This window comes from Choloepus didactylus, chromosome 14 (assembly GCF_015220235.1).
Source record: "Choloepus didactylus isolate mChoDid1 chromosome 14, mChoDid1.pri, whole genome shotgun sequence".
Classification (NCBI taxonomy): Eukaryota; Metazoa; Chordata; class Mammalia; order Pilosa; family Megalonychidae; genus Choloepus; species Choloepus didactylus.
This window is the reverse complement of record NC_051320.1, coordinates 60,020,599-60,033,262: the sequence shown is the minus strand read 5'-3', so window position 1 is coordinate 60,033,262 and position 12,664 is coordinate 60,020,599. Positions and strand designations below refer to the sequence as shown.

General features: G+C 32.8%; 1 protein-coding gene across 49 annotated transcripts in view; it reads right to left on the bottom strand.

The window, feature by feature from the left end:
- RIMS2 (regulating synaptic membrane exocytosis 2) overlaps positions 1 to 12,664 on the bottom strand; it is a 731,813-nt gene that overhangs the window by 174,939 nt on the left and 544,210 nt on the right. The window lies entirely within an intron of this gene.

Sequence of the window (12,664 nt, the reverse complement as noted above, 5' to 3'; positions counted from 1 at the left end):
TCTCTGTCATGACTGCCACTGTAGCACTGAACACAGCTGTTGGAAATGCATAAACAAATGAGTATGATTGCATTCCAATAAAACTTTATTTACAAAACAGGCAGTGGGCTGGATTTGGCCTGTAGGCCATAATTTGCTAATCCTTGCATTGAAGAATATTGGTTTAATATTGCATGCAAAAGTGCCTCTCTTCTTAGGAATGATTTAAAAAGGAGATAGAATCAATTTTATGTTACATAATTTACACTTAAGCTACAGGGAGGTCTAAGGGGAATAGTAATCTGTATATGCAAAGATGCAAACAGAAAATGATAAAACCATTTAAATGTATTCCAATCTCAAACTGTATTCCAATCGCAAACATCTCTCATTTCCAGACCCTACAGCTGCTTCCAAAATGGAAAAATTCTTATTTAGTGCTTTAACCAATGGAATCTCAAGGAACCACCTCAGTGAATATACATTCAATAAACTCAGGTAGAAACAGTTTAAACTGGAGGGAAATTCTTCTGGGAGACTAATCCTTGGGACAAACAATAAGGAGAAAGCCTCCCTTCAAAATGGATTAGCCCATATTAAGTCTTCAATCTCCTTTCTCCATATTTATCAACCTAGTCCCATAAAAATACTTTGTAACAATATTATCCTTAGAGAGGAAAATCTCCTGCCAATAAAGGGATTTCTCATAGGGGATTCCTCACCAGCAAGTTTATTATTCTTGACTTTAAGGAAAATAACCCCAAAATAATATTTTCAATGACATTATTTTGGTTTCAACCAACTTAAATCTTTTTTTTTTCTAGAAGAATCAATGCAAGCAGAGAACTGTTTACTGTCTGGTAGGGGGATGGGCTACATAATTTCTAAGCTTTCTTTCAACTGTGATGTCCTACCCTGTACTCTACAAAAAGAAAATAAGTGAAAGTGATAAAAATGAGGTTTTTTGCAATCTCTCCCCCAGATCCCAGGATTTATCATCTAAATTTGCATAGAAAAGGCCATGAAAATCCCACAATAGGGACTAACAATTTGACCACAGAACCTCCAAAATTTTTTCACCTATTATCAGTTAATAGCTTGCTGAAAGAGTCACAGAAAACACTTTTGGGGAAATGCTGGTTTATGATTTTAGGAGGTAAACTTATCTAGGAATCTCTAAGATTGATATTCTTATATGTGATAATACTATGCTTATTATAGAAAATATCTTACTGGCTTGATTTTGTCATTTGAATATGTTAAAAATTAGAGTCATGACATATTAAAAATCAAATCAAATAATGCAGTTTCAAATTATAATAAAATTTAATTAAGTCAATCAGATGATTAGAAATTCTGCACGTTTATAATGTTTCCATGCTTGTATCTTTGAAATGATCATGTGTTAATGTATTAAGATGTAAATTCAAGTTGCCTCAGGTTCTTTTTTAAAATAAGCTAAATCATTACCTAAATAAAATAATATAATTTCTTGTTTCATCATAATCACACAGTTGATTTAAATTATGGTGGAAATGCTCCTGTATTTTTTAGACATGCATATACAAATCCTCCTGAAGGTCTTCAATTTTAGTACTTCTATTTGATAAATGACATTTTTATCAAAGCTATCCCATTGGCTTTCCTAATAATACATTTTTAATTATACAAGGTCTTTTTTTTATCACAGTAATATTTTCAAGACAAAGAACAAAATGAGAAGTAAAATGTGGATGTGACAGAATTCATGAATATCCAAAACAGATTTGTTTTTATCAACTTAGAAACTCCTGGTCCATTCTCAGTCATTGTATTAACAAATCTAACAATTTGTTGCTCCTGATTTAATGTGTTTTCTAAAATCATACTGCATATTCTGTAAGCTTCTATCTTGATACAAGCAATTTGAGAGGTTTACTTGTTCTCAAATCTATATTTTCTGTGGTTATTTTTAATTTTAAAAAGGCTACTTAATGTATTCAAAAAGTTAAAGTCATATACAATGTTGCTATATCATTCAAGTTAAAAAAGTAGTTAAATTATAGGCAAATTTTTAATCCAAAGATGTACTTAAAAATGGCCGGATTAACTGGTAGCAAGACAGTGGTCGCTCAGGTGGTACTACATACACGTATACTACAAAGATCTTCAGTACATCTTCAGTAATTTTTGAGTGCACTTTAAACAGTAATAATTTTAATTTGCTTTTCCAACACACACACACACACAGCTAGCTATTTAGAAGCTAGTCCTCAGAGCCGCTTCATACCCCGCACATTTCTTTGAAGCGGGGGCACAGTTTGGCAGTGACGTAATTCATAAGGAAATTGAACAGTGATCAGAACAGGGCAGGATCTCTGGCTCAGTGATCCATCTTGTGATCTTAAACTAAATGCCCAAATCTGAGAATCTGAGGAGGGAACACTCTTAAGCTTAACACAAAAGCTCAAAGAATGAACCCCCAAATTCAGAAAAAGTTAGATAACCTGCGGTTACAGATGTGGAAGTCTGAAGTTACTAATATTATTGGAATTGAGAAACTGCCTTGGTGGCATCCCAAATTCTTGCGGCTAATTTAATGATTTTAAAACATTTCGCCCCTTTCTTCTATCTCTATATAAATATTTGAATTTGGATAAAAAGTCTGTTTCATGAAGGTTCTTGATGAGAATAATCACATCTCTAATTCCTTTTCTTTTGATTATAAAACAAAACTAAGACCCACTTTGAAATAATCTGAGGTTAGAAAACAAACATCATTCATACCTGGAGTATAGTAACGGATCAAGAAGTTATGGAATGATTGTTAAACATTTGGATTAGAATTGAGTATTTATTTTCAATTGTAACTTTTTAAAGAAGTATGTATTGTTTTCCAGTTAATTTTAAGGATTTAAAAATAAAGAATTAAAAGCATTTGTGCCAATATCAAGTTTTATTTAATAGTGGGGATTCCCAATCCCAAACAGTTTTCTGTTAAAACCACCCAAATAATTAACTATGTGGACTTAATTATAGTTTTAAGAAATCTAATCAGTTTTCATAAAAAATATAAAAATATATAATCTAAACATAAAATAAAATAAAAATATTATCCAAGGATTTTTTAATTGAAGCTAAAGAAGTCTATTACTTATATGGAAGAGTTATATTTTGAAATTAATTATACATTATCAAACAACCAAGGAGAGGAAAAATTTACTTTTGCTAACTGTTCTACTGATCCCAATTTAAAATCTTTTCTTATATGAACACACAAACAATGTGGAGAAGGCACAAAAAAAAAAAAAAAAAAAAAACCCCACAGATAATCCAGACAATGATGATGAGAGTGACAGAAATAACATTTAAGATGAACAGACCTACAGTGATCAAATTAGCTTAATCTCTAAATGCTAAATTCACCATTTAGGCATGTGCCAAACAAAGTGTAAGGAAGACGAAGGTAAAATCAGTATATACAGCTATTTGCTTATTGTGAGATGACAATTATTTATTTTCTATATACACTGAGAGAGACTATAAAATATTTATTAATGTCTTTCATACACAGAGGACTAAGTATAGAATGTGTTAAAATGGCTCATGAGAGAAATAAGATGTACTATTTTATATTATGTTTTAATTTTATTTTAAAAGGCAGTTCATCTAGGAAAGAAAATATTCCTTGATTTAATTGGATATTTTAACTGTTTTTTCAGTGTGCAAAGATGTACATACAAGAATATTCACTGCATTCACTGTTTGATAATTTTCAAGGCCTAGTGGTAAAAACCCTAATGTCCAACAGTGAGGGATTAATTAACCACATTATGCTATATCTAGGCAATAATATGTGGTCATGAAAAATGATGAGGTTGGTGTGTGTGTGTGTGCATATACAATAAATATACACAAAATAATGATATTTCAATAGGTAATTGTAAAAACAGATTATAATAGTAGATATAGTAATATAGTGCTATAGTTTTTAACTACAGTTTTAAAACCATACATAGTTATAAAAATATATATATGTGCATAATCTATATAAAAGACAGAGAGAATGAAAAAGAAGGATTTAAAGATTTATACACCAAAATGTTAGCAGTTGTTATTAGTGGGTATTCAAAGTATAAGTGTTATTTGTCTTCTTATTTAGGCTAATATGTAGTTTCCGAAATTTCTAAAATAACCATACATTATTTTTATAAGAAGATAAATATTATTTAAAAAACACACAAAATGTAGCTTCTATGTAAAGAAGAACCAAGTTTTGCAGTTTGAAAACCGTAAGTTTTTGCCATAATTTGGTAAAAAATACTTTAGAAATAAATGCTAAATAATTTTTAAACTGCAAATGTGCAAAAATTTATTTCATAATTGATCATGGGAATGTGTATGTTTTTTTAAAATAAAAGCAATTGAATATACTGATTTAAAATTGTACATAATAAACATTTTCAAATGCAATAAACTACAGATCTTTCCAATTTTTATGAATATTAATACAAAAAGTAATCTGACATTAAATTTTCCATTTTTTTCAAATGTGAAACTTAAGAAATTATGAAACAAAAATTTTACGAATTACCTTAAAATTATTTCAGTCACTTACTCATGACGATATTTTGATATTTTTACACTAAAACTTTATATATGCTATACTAGATCCTCATAAAAGTACAATTTTTTGTTAGCTAAATATGTTAAAATAGAATATAGAAAATAACAAAAAAAAAGGAACAAATTGAGAAAGAGTATGAAATAAACATTTTTATAAAAATTGTGAATTATGTACCAAATTATTTCAGAATTAAGACTGGGAGGAGCAGAAACTTTTTTTTTTTAAGTAATTTTTAATTGGGTAACTAAGATATTTCTTCACTTTTCATTTTGGTATTTCTAAGACTCCTTAGAAATTTTAGTTATTTATTTATTGCATAAATTGAGATTATAGTAGCTATGGCATTAAAATGATAATATAAAATATTTTTTAAAGTACTATAGATATCTTTTACCTTCCAATTCAGGCAGACAAGGAAGCAGATAAGTAAGAAGAAATCTATCACAGAGGAACCCTGTTATAACACGTAAATTCTTCAAAGGATCCAAAACATGTGATTTTGTCCTCCAAACCATAATGAATGTGTGAAACAATGAAACTAGGTTTTTTGCTCTTCCAAGAATAGCAGAATCATGAAGGAGTAACTATACAGAAAGAGCAATGAAATAAATAGGTCGAAAGTAGCAAGTGGACAACAACGAAATTTGCTGAATATGATTGAATATTTTCAATGATGTTAGGCATTTGAATTGCCTTTGGAGGTAATACCATGTTGCAAACAACAATCACATCAAATAAAATGATAAAACTGTGCCCGGAAAATTAAACTGAGACATCCCATGGAGAAAAATAAAATGTTTGTTACTGAAATTAAAGAAACATCACTAAAATAAATTAAATATTTTATGATTACAAATTGCATAACTGTAATATAAGCTTCCAATGCAAGATAGAGGAATGATTTGTAACAGTAATTTCTTTCATATATCTATGGTGATCCTCCTAGAAAATGGTTATACATGTTGGATATGATTTGGAATGAAATGAGTGAAGACAGACATAAACAATATTGTGATAAAAAAGAAGCAAACTTTAATTTTATCATATAATTCTATATGTGTTGGCTAAATAAATATGTAAAGAGGCAACATTAAAATTTTTCATTAATTAAGGATCATCATTAACTTGGAATATTTATTTAAAATGAGAAAAAGGAGTATTTAGATATATGGATTTTAAATAGTACTTATGCTTGGACACCAAGCTATATTTCTTTCTCCAAAGATGCTGCTGATTTTGTCGGTCAAGTGTGCAAAAATGACTATACAGAATAACTAATGTCATGTGATATAACAACCCCCCAGAATTAAAAGAGATGCACCCTAAATGTTCCACAAATAGGGAAATTCCATGAAACTCTTCTGTTCAGTACTGAAAATAAAGAGGAATAAATATTAGATGGGATCACTGATAGAGAAAGAAGGATGGGGATTAGATGAGACATTAAGAAGCACTAATTAGAGAGACTGGACTGAATTTCAACCTTCTAAATGTGCGCATGGGGATACTGGCTACATTGAGGATCCTAATTAAAACTGCACAATAAATTAAGCTGGTCTTGACATTAAATCTCCTTTTCTGAGTTCCTCTCTTCCTGCTGTCTCTTCCAGGACATGTTGCTTTCTCATTTTGTTCTCTGACAATGCACCCCCTTCCTGACGCGGCCTCCTTGGCGCTAACAAGTAAAGCCCACATTTACTTAGATTAAGGTAGTGAGTTCAGGCACCAAGACAGACTGCTTCAGTTTAAATTCCAGCTTCAAATGGATTTGACTGATATGTACCTCAATTAATAAAAATAAAAATAGTACCTATGTAGGGTGCTAAACTCATTTATGGATTAAAATAATTCATACCAAGTTACTTAATTATTCAAAATGTTGACTGCATTACAACAGTTGTTAACCCAAAGAAATCTATTGTTGAGGAAATGCAGAGTAAAAATTGGTTTTGCTCATTGAGTTATTGTTCCTCAGTTACTCTAAACTCAAATCCTCCTAGCTCCCTTGCTAGAACTAGTTTTATACCAAGTCTTCCAAGAGTAAAATCTAGAGTTTGTGAAGTTAGCATTCTAGCCATGAATTGCTCATTGCCTTTCCAACTTCTGTTATGGAACTTACTGTATGTAGTTAAAAAAAAAAAAAAAAGCCAGAGCTTTTATATGACTTGAGGATCTTGATTCATATAAATGAGCCTTGTATATTTCAGTTACCAAGTAAGAATTCCCAAATATAGAGAGATTCTTACCTTATTCCAAGATTGCGTTAAATGTAACATGTATGGTTAGTGCTAGTTCATTTTGTAAGAACTTCCTCTGCTTGGAGCGCTATCTCTTATTTCATGGAAAAACCTCATCACTGAGTGCTGTAGCTGAGGTAAGTCTGATATTGTAAAACTTATCTCTCAAAGGTCACAGCAACATCGTATTTGCCAATGCAGTGATCACGCCTCAGCATTTCTACTGGACCTCACTGTAGCCTTTGATATAATTATTACACTATCATTGATATTCTTTCCAACTGTTTGGCCTTGCACTTTTTTGACTCTCTTTCAGTTCACTCTTTCTCAAACTATTTGGCTGGCTCATCTTTCCCAACCCATCTTTCAAATGAACAATTTCTAAAATGTTGCCTTTTCTTTTTTAATTCTTTCCTTGGGTAATAGCGTCCCTAGCTACAACCGTCACTTCAATGCTAATGGCTAACAGATCTACTTCAGTTCCTCCCTTTCCGGTGAGCTCTAAGACTTGAATTTCCAGGTGTCTCAGCCATCCTCCAATGGATATCTCATCAGGCTCTAGAATCAACTTGCCCAAAACAAGTAAAAATTACTTCTTGTATCTTCTCTTCCTCCTATAGTTGTTACTAGCAATGAGTATCCAGGATTTATTTCTTTAACTGTCTTACCTGTTCTTGGAACTATCTGTTAACCTAAATCCTTTTTTTTGATACTTCTTGTTTTCTTGTCCACTGCTTTACCCAAAAGTTTTCTTTCTTTGTTTTCTAGCTCACCCATTATGGCTATCTCTTCTCCTTTGCTCTATGCTCTGAAGCTTGTATGTCAACCCTACCCATTGCCATGACCTCTGGATCCCCATCTTGAGAAGGGATCTTGTTTCTTAATTGCCTGGGATGTGATCAGATTAAGTAAATTATCTATTGTTTAGTACTATATGGGTAAAAAGTGAAAAATCTGTTTTTTTGTATTTTTAACACATGAAAAATTCACTTTTAAAGTGAGATTTGTTGAGGTATAATTTTACATAGAGTAAAATTTACACTATTTAGGTACACTGTTTTCTGAAATCTGACATATATATGTATGTAGTCATGTAACCTCACCATAATAAAAATATAGAGTATTTTTATTCCCTAAAAAGTTCCTTTGTGCTGTGCCTTGTCAGTCATCTGCCTACCTTCCACCCCCAGGCAACCACTGACTGATCTGTCCCTATAACTTTTTCTTTAATAATGCTTTTAGACTAAAATTTTACTCGATTGAGGCACAGAAAATGAAATTTAACAAAGCTTTAGGAAATAAAAAATTAAAATATTGTATTCTAGTACTAAAAATTAATATTTTATGCATAATTAGTTAACAAAAACAATAATAGTTTGTTCATGCCAGAGATTGTGCTAAGAGCTCAACATGTATTATTTCACAGAATCAGCACAATTGTATGTGATGAGATTTATTATTTTCTCAATTTTACTAATTAGACAATTTGCACAAGGTAATACAGCTAGTGGGTGACAGAGATTGGTCTGTCCTCCTCCAAAGTTCATGATCTGAAACATTTAATCATGAAATGACTCTTTTTTTCCTTCTCTCTGTCTCTCCCTCCTTCTCTCTCTCTCTCTCTCTCTCTCTCTCTCTCTCTCTCTCTCTCTCTCACACACACACACACACACACACACACACACACACACAAAACCTTTATTTCATTCATTCTTTTTTTCCCGAAGATCTTCCCTTCCTTTTAACATTTTCCCCTTTTCCTCTCAAGCCACTTCTCCTCTTTGGCCAATAAGGAAACTGGGACTCTGAGAGATTAAGAAACTTGTCTAAGATAACAAATCTCATACTTTATTGGTATATCAACAAGTCTTTTCATAGGACAAAAGAGAACAAAGCATTACTTGTTTTGTTGTTTGGAGGAAGCATGATTATTTGTTTTTTAAAAACTCTAGAATTAAGTAGTTTTCTTTATTTATGGTGCCACAAATGAACAATTAACTGGTCAATAAGGATAGTCCAATGCCCAGGCTTTACTGTTGAAAATATTTCCTATTTTTTAGCAGTCCTGGAAATGGGTATATTTCCTGAACTCCGTATTAGTTTATTATTTATACATTATTGATATATTAAATTTAGATTCAAAACCCACGATTTTGCTAATAAACATAAATCAATCAAAGTAAAGATTTAAGTAAGTATATTTGTCTGGAAAGAAAAAAAAAAACCTTTCAACATAATGTCAGTTTAAGTAGTAATGATTAATAAGACCTTACTTTTTTTTTTTTTTTTTTTTTGATTATCTACCATGGACAAGACTGTGAATAACTCTTTACAGACATTATTTCAATTTTTTAAAAAAATTACAATAGAATATTTATAAATCCTATATCAATAAAATCCTCCATTTAAATGGCAGCATATGTATTGTAATTTACTTAACCATTTCCCCTTTTTTAACATACATGGTGGAATCCTTTCTATTGTTACAAATAATGCATGAGTGAATCTTTTGTATACACATTTTAATTTGAATCTCTATTTTCATCAAGTCAAAATTTTAGTAAGTGGAATCCATTCTGAATTGATTGTCAGAATTTTTCTGCTTTCTCTTCTAAACTTATTTCTCTTTTCTCCCTCTTCTCATTACTTTCTTTACCGTTCTCTGTTTATTCCTATTTCCTTTAACATAATTCACTAGCATGTGTTTATCTCTACTCTTAGGTGAGTTGTGGAATTCTAAACTCGGTGCTAGTTAACATAGAACTTGTCCCCACTTACAGTATTATGGGCTACAACTGAAACCTGGCCCAGGTCGGAAAGCTCAGACTTCAGTAGCCTCCCCTTTCACATCCACCAGAAGAAAAGGAGGTACTGCAGATCTACAACTGCAGTTTCACAAAAGACCTCAAAGTATGTTTAATTAACAATGAAAAGTAATTTATATATAAATATTTGAAGACATTAAATATACTTTCCCCCTAAATTTAACTATTTCAAAAATATCCTAAATACCATTACTTTTCTTTCTTAAGAAAGTTTGTTTCCAGTATTAATTCTATCTTCTTCAGAGTCTTCAAACCTTCCCCCTCATCCATGTCTTTTCTCTTTGCCCTTATGTATATAATGAACACTCCTTTGTTTAACCTGTTGAATTTGCTTCCCCCTTTAAGCATAGCTTAAATTCCTTATTTTTCACCTTGTTTTCCTCCCTTCCAGGTTAAAAAATAGATCATGCTTCCCTTTCTCCACTATCTATTCTTTCAATATTTTCCAGTCTGTAGAGCCAGCCTACCTATCCTGAGCTCCTTCCCCCAATTCTCCCCTCCACTGCTAAGAGCCATCCCAATCTTTTCCACTGTGGACCTGGAAACCCTTTTTCCTTTTACTTATATGCTATATATCCTCAGCCTCATCGCAGAATGTTCACTTTACTCTGGCCTGAATGAAAAGTTGATCCTTTAAAAAAGAATACCACTTCCTACAGAACTATTTTGAGGGGAGATGTTTAATACTCTAAACTATCCTATAGCCTGGAAGCAGTACTGGCATTCTTCTAGGTGTGCCTTGCTGCTTCTACATTTTACTTTTTTAACCTCATGGAAAAATTTACTCCTTTTGTTCATACTATTATATTTCCCTGCTGATATCATCTACCTCCAGGTAATTCCCTTGTCCATATTCTACCAACCTTCAGACATTATACTTGGTGATTTCAATGTCGATATACAATTTTTAGCATCAAAGTCTGTTGCCTTCTTTGCTTTCCCAAACCTTAATCCATGCTCTGTCTCAGAAACCCACTTCCAGTACAAAATCTGTAATTTTACATCATTTCGAATTTGTCTAGCATCTGAAAATTATAAAAACCATTAAATCAATCTCCTATCTTCCTATCCTTCCATTTACTCCCATAGCCTTCAATATTGTCACAATATCCAGCTTTTTCACTGCATACCTTTTCTCACAGTCCACTGAAAACTCTGAATCTAATCATGATTTAACACAACTGTGGTGGCTTGGAGCCATATACTCCAGAAAAACAGGTTCCTAAATTTAATCCATTCCTGTGTGTGTGAACTCGGGTAAATGATCTTCAGTTAAGATGTGGTCCAGCTGAATCCCGATGAGTCTTAATCCTATTGCTGAAGGCCTTATAGGGAAGATCACAGAGCGAGAAAGCCACTGGAACAGCCAGAAGCTGAACTTCAACAGAACCCAGAAGAGAAGGGAGAAGCCAGGAGAGGCTGTCATATGCATCATCATGTGACAGAAAAGCCAAGGATAAAGGATTGCCAGCAGCCAGTCCCAGAACACCAGTTTCCTGGGAGAAAGCATCATCTTGATGATGCCTCGACTTCAGACTTGTCCTATCCTCAAAACCATAAGCCAATAAATTCTCATTGTTTAAGCCAACCCATTGCATGCTATTTGCTTTGCCAGCCAGCAAAACTAGAACAATGACTTAACATCTTCCCCAGTTCATCTTGGACATTACTTTAACCACTTTCCTTGCCAGCCACTATCAATCTCCTCATTCTGTGTGTATGTGTGTGTGTGTGTGTGTGTGTGTTTCCTTTTAAAACTACTCACAAATTTCCAACCATGGGTCCAAATGATTACTTCTGAGGGGCATTCCTCAGCCAATTGTACAATATTTAGAGAATAAATATCAAAAATTTAGGGTCTAACTCAGTTAAACCATCACCAATCCTCAACATACCATTGGTGGGCTCCCTCTCCCATTCTCCATGTTAACTATCATTAACCTCATCATTTCCCAAGCCATCAGGGACCTTAGTCTGCATTCACCATCTTCATGATCTTCTTTCCACTCTACTTTCTCCTCTCTGCAATCTGGCTTCCACTACCCACAACATCACTGAAATCAAATCAGTCAGGCAGAGATCATTACTGACTAGTTTTATCACTTACCAACATACTCGTCTTTCTCTGGAGCTTGACTCTGTTGACTATATTCTTCCTGAACCCTCCTTTCCTTAATTATATTCTCTTCAGGATATTCTACCGTCTTTAAATGGTTCTTTTCAACACTGTTTTCTGGCTCTTGTTCTTTCATCTACTCCTTAAATATAAACAAATGTTGGCGCTCCCAGAATTTTAATTCTTGTCTCTGTTCTTATTCGTCATATGCTAATGGCAATTTCATTCATTCTAGTGGCATCAGTTAAATGCCAATACTTTGCCCTAATGCATATCTCTAGCCCAAGCTTCTCTTCTGAGATCTATATATCCAGTCACTTCTACTAGATAGCTGTACCCAAATATTTCAACAGAATCTCAAAATCAACCCATTCCCAAACTGAGCTCTTTATCATTCTCCTAGAACTTCTTCAACCTGAATTCCCTATTTTGATGAAATTCATCACCATCTATCCAAAACCTTCAGTCACATGAGATTATCATCTTATCTTATTCCTCCTTTTCCTACATCAATAATATCCAATTGGTGACTAAGTCTTGTAGATTCGACCTCTGTAATAACTTCTTATGTATTCACTGACTATTGATACATTAGTTTATTATCAATACCTGGCATTTGTTGACTGATCTGTGGCAGTATCCTCACAAACAGTCTTTCTGCTTATATCACTACAGTCCATCTTTCACCATAACTGACAAAGTAATCTTTCTAAAAACAAACATCTGGCCCTGTTCCTCACCTGAATTACATGCTTCAACAACCCTCATGATCTTCAGAAATTCTGTCCCTGACAACTTTTGCGTAAACTTGTTTTAAGCCATTGCCCACATTGCTTTCTTTGCCCAAAATGCTCTCTACACAAAAGGCTAACATCTTTCTAGTTTTTAACATTCGATTGAA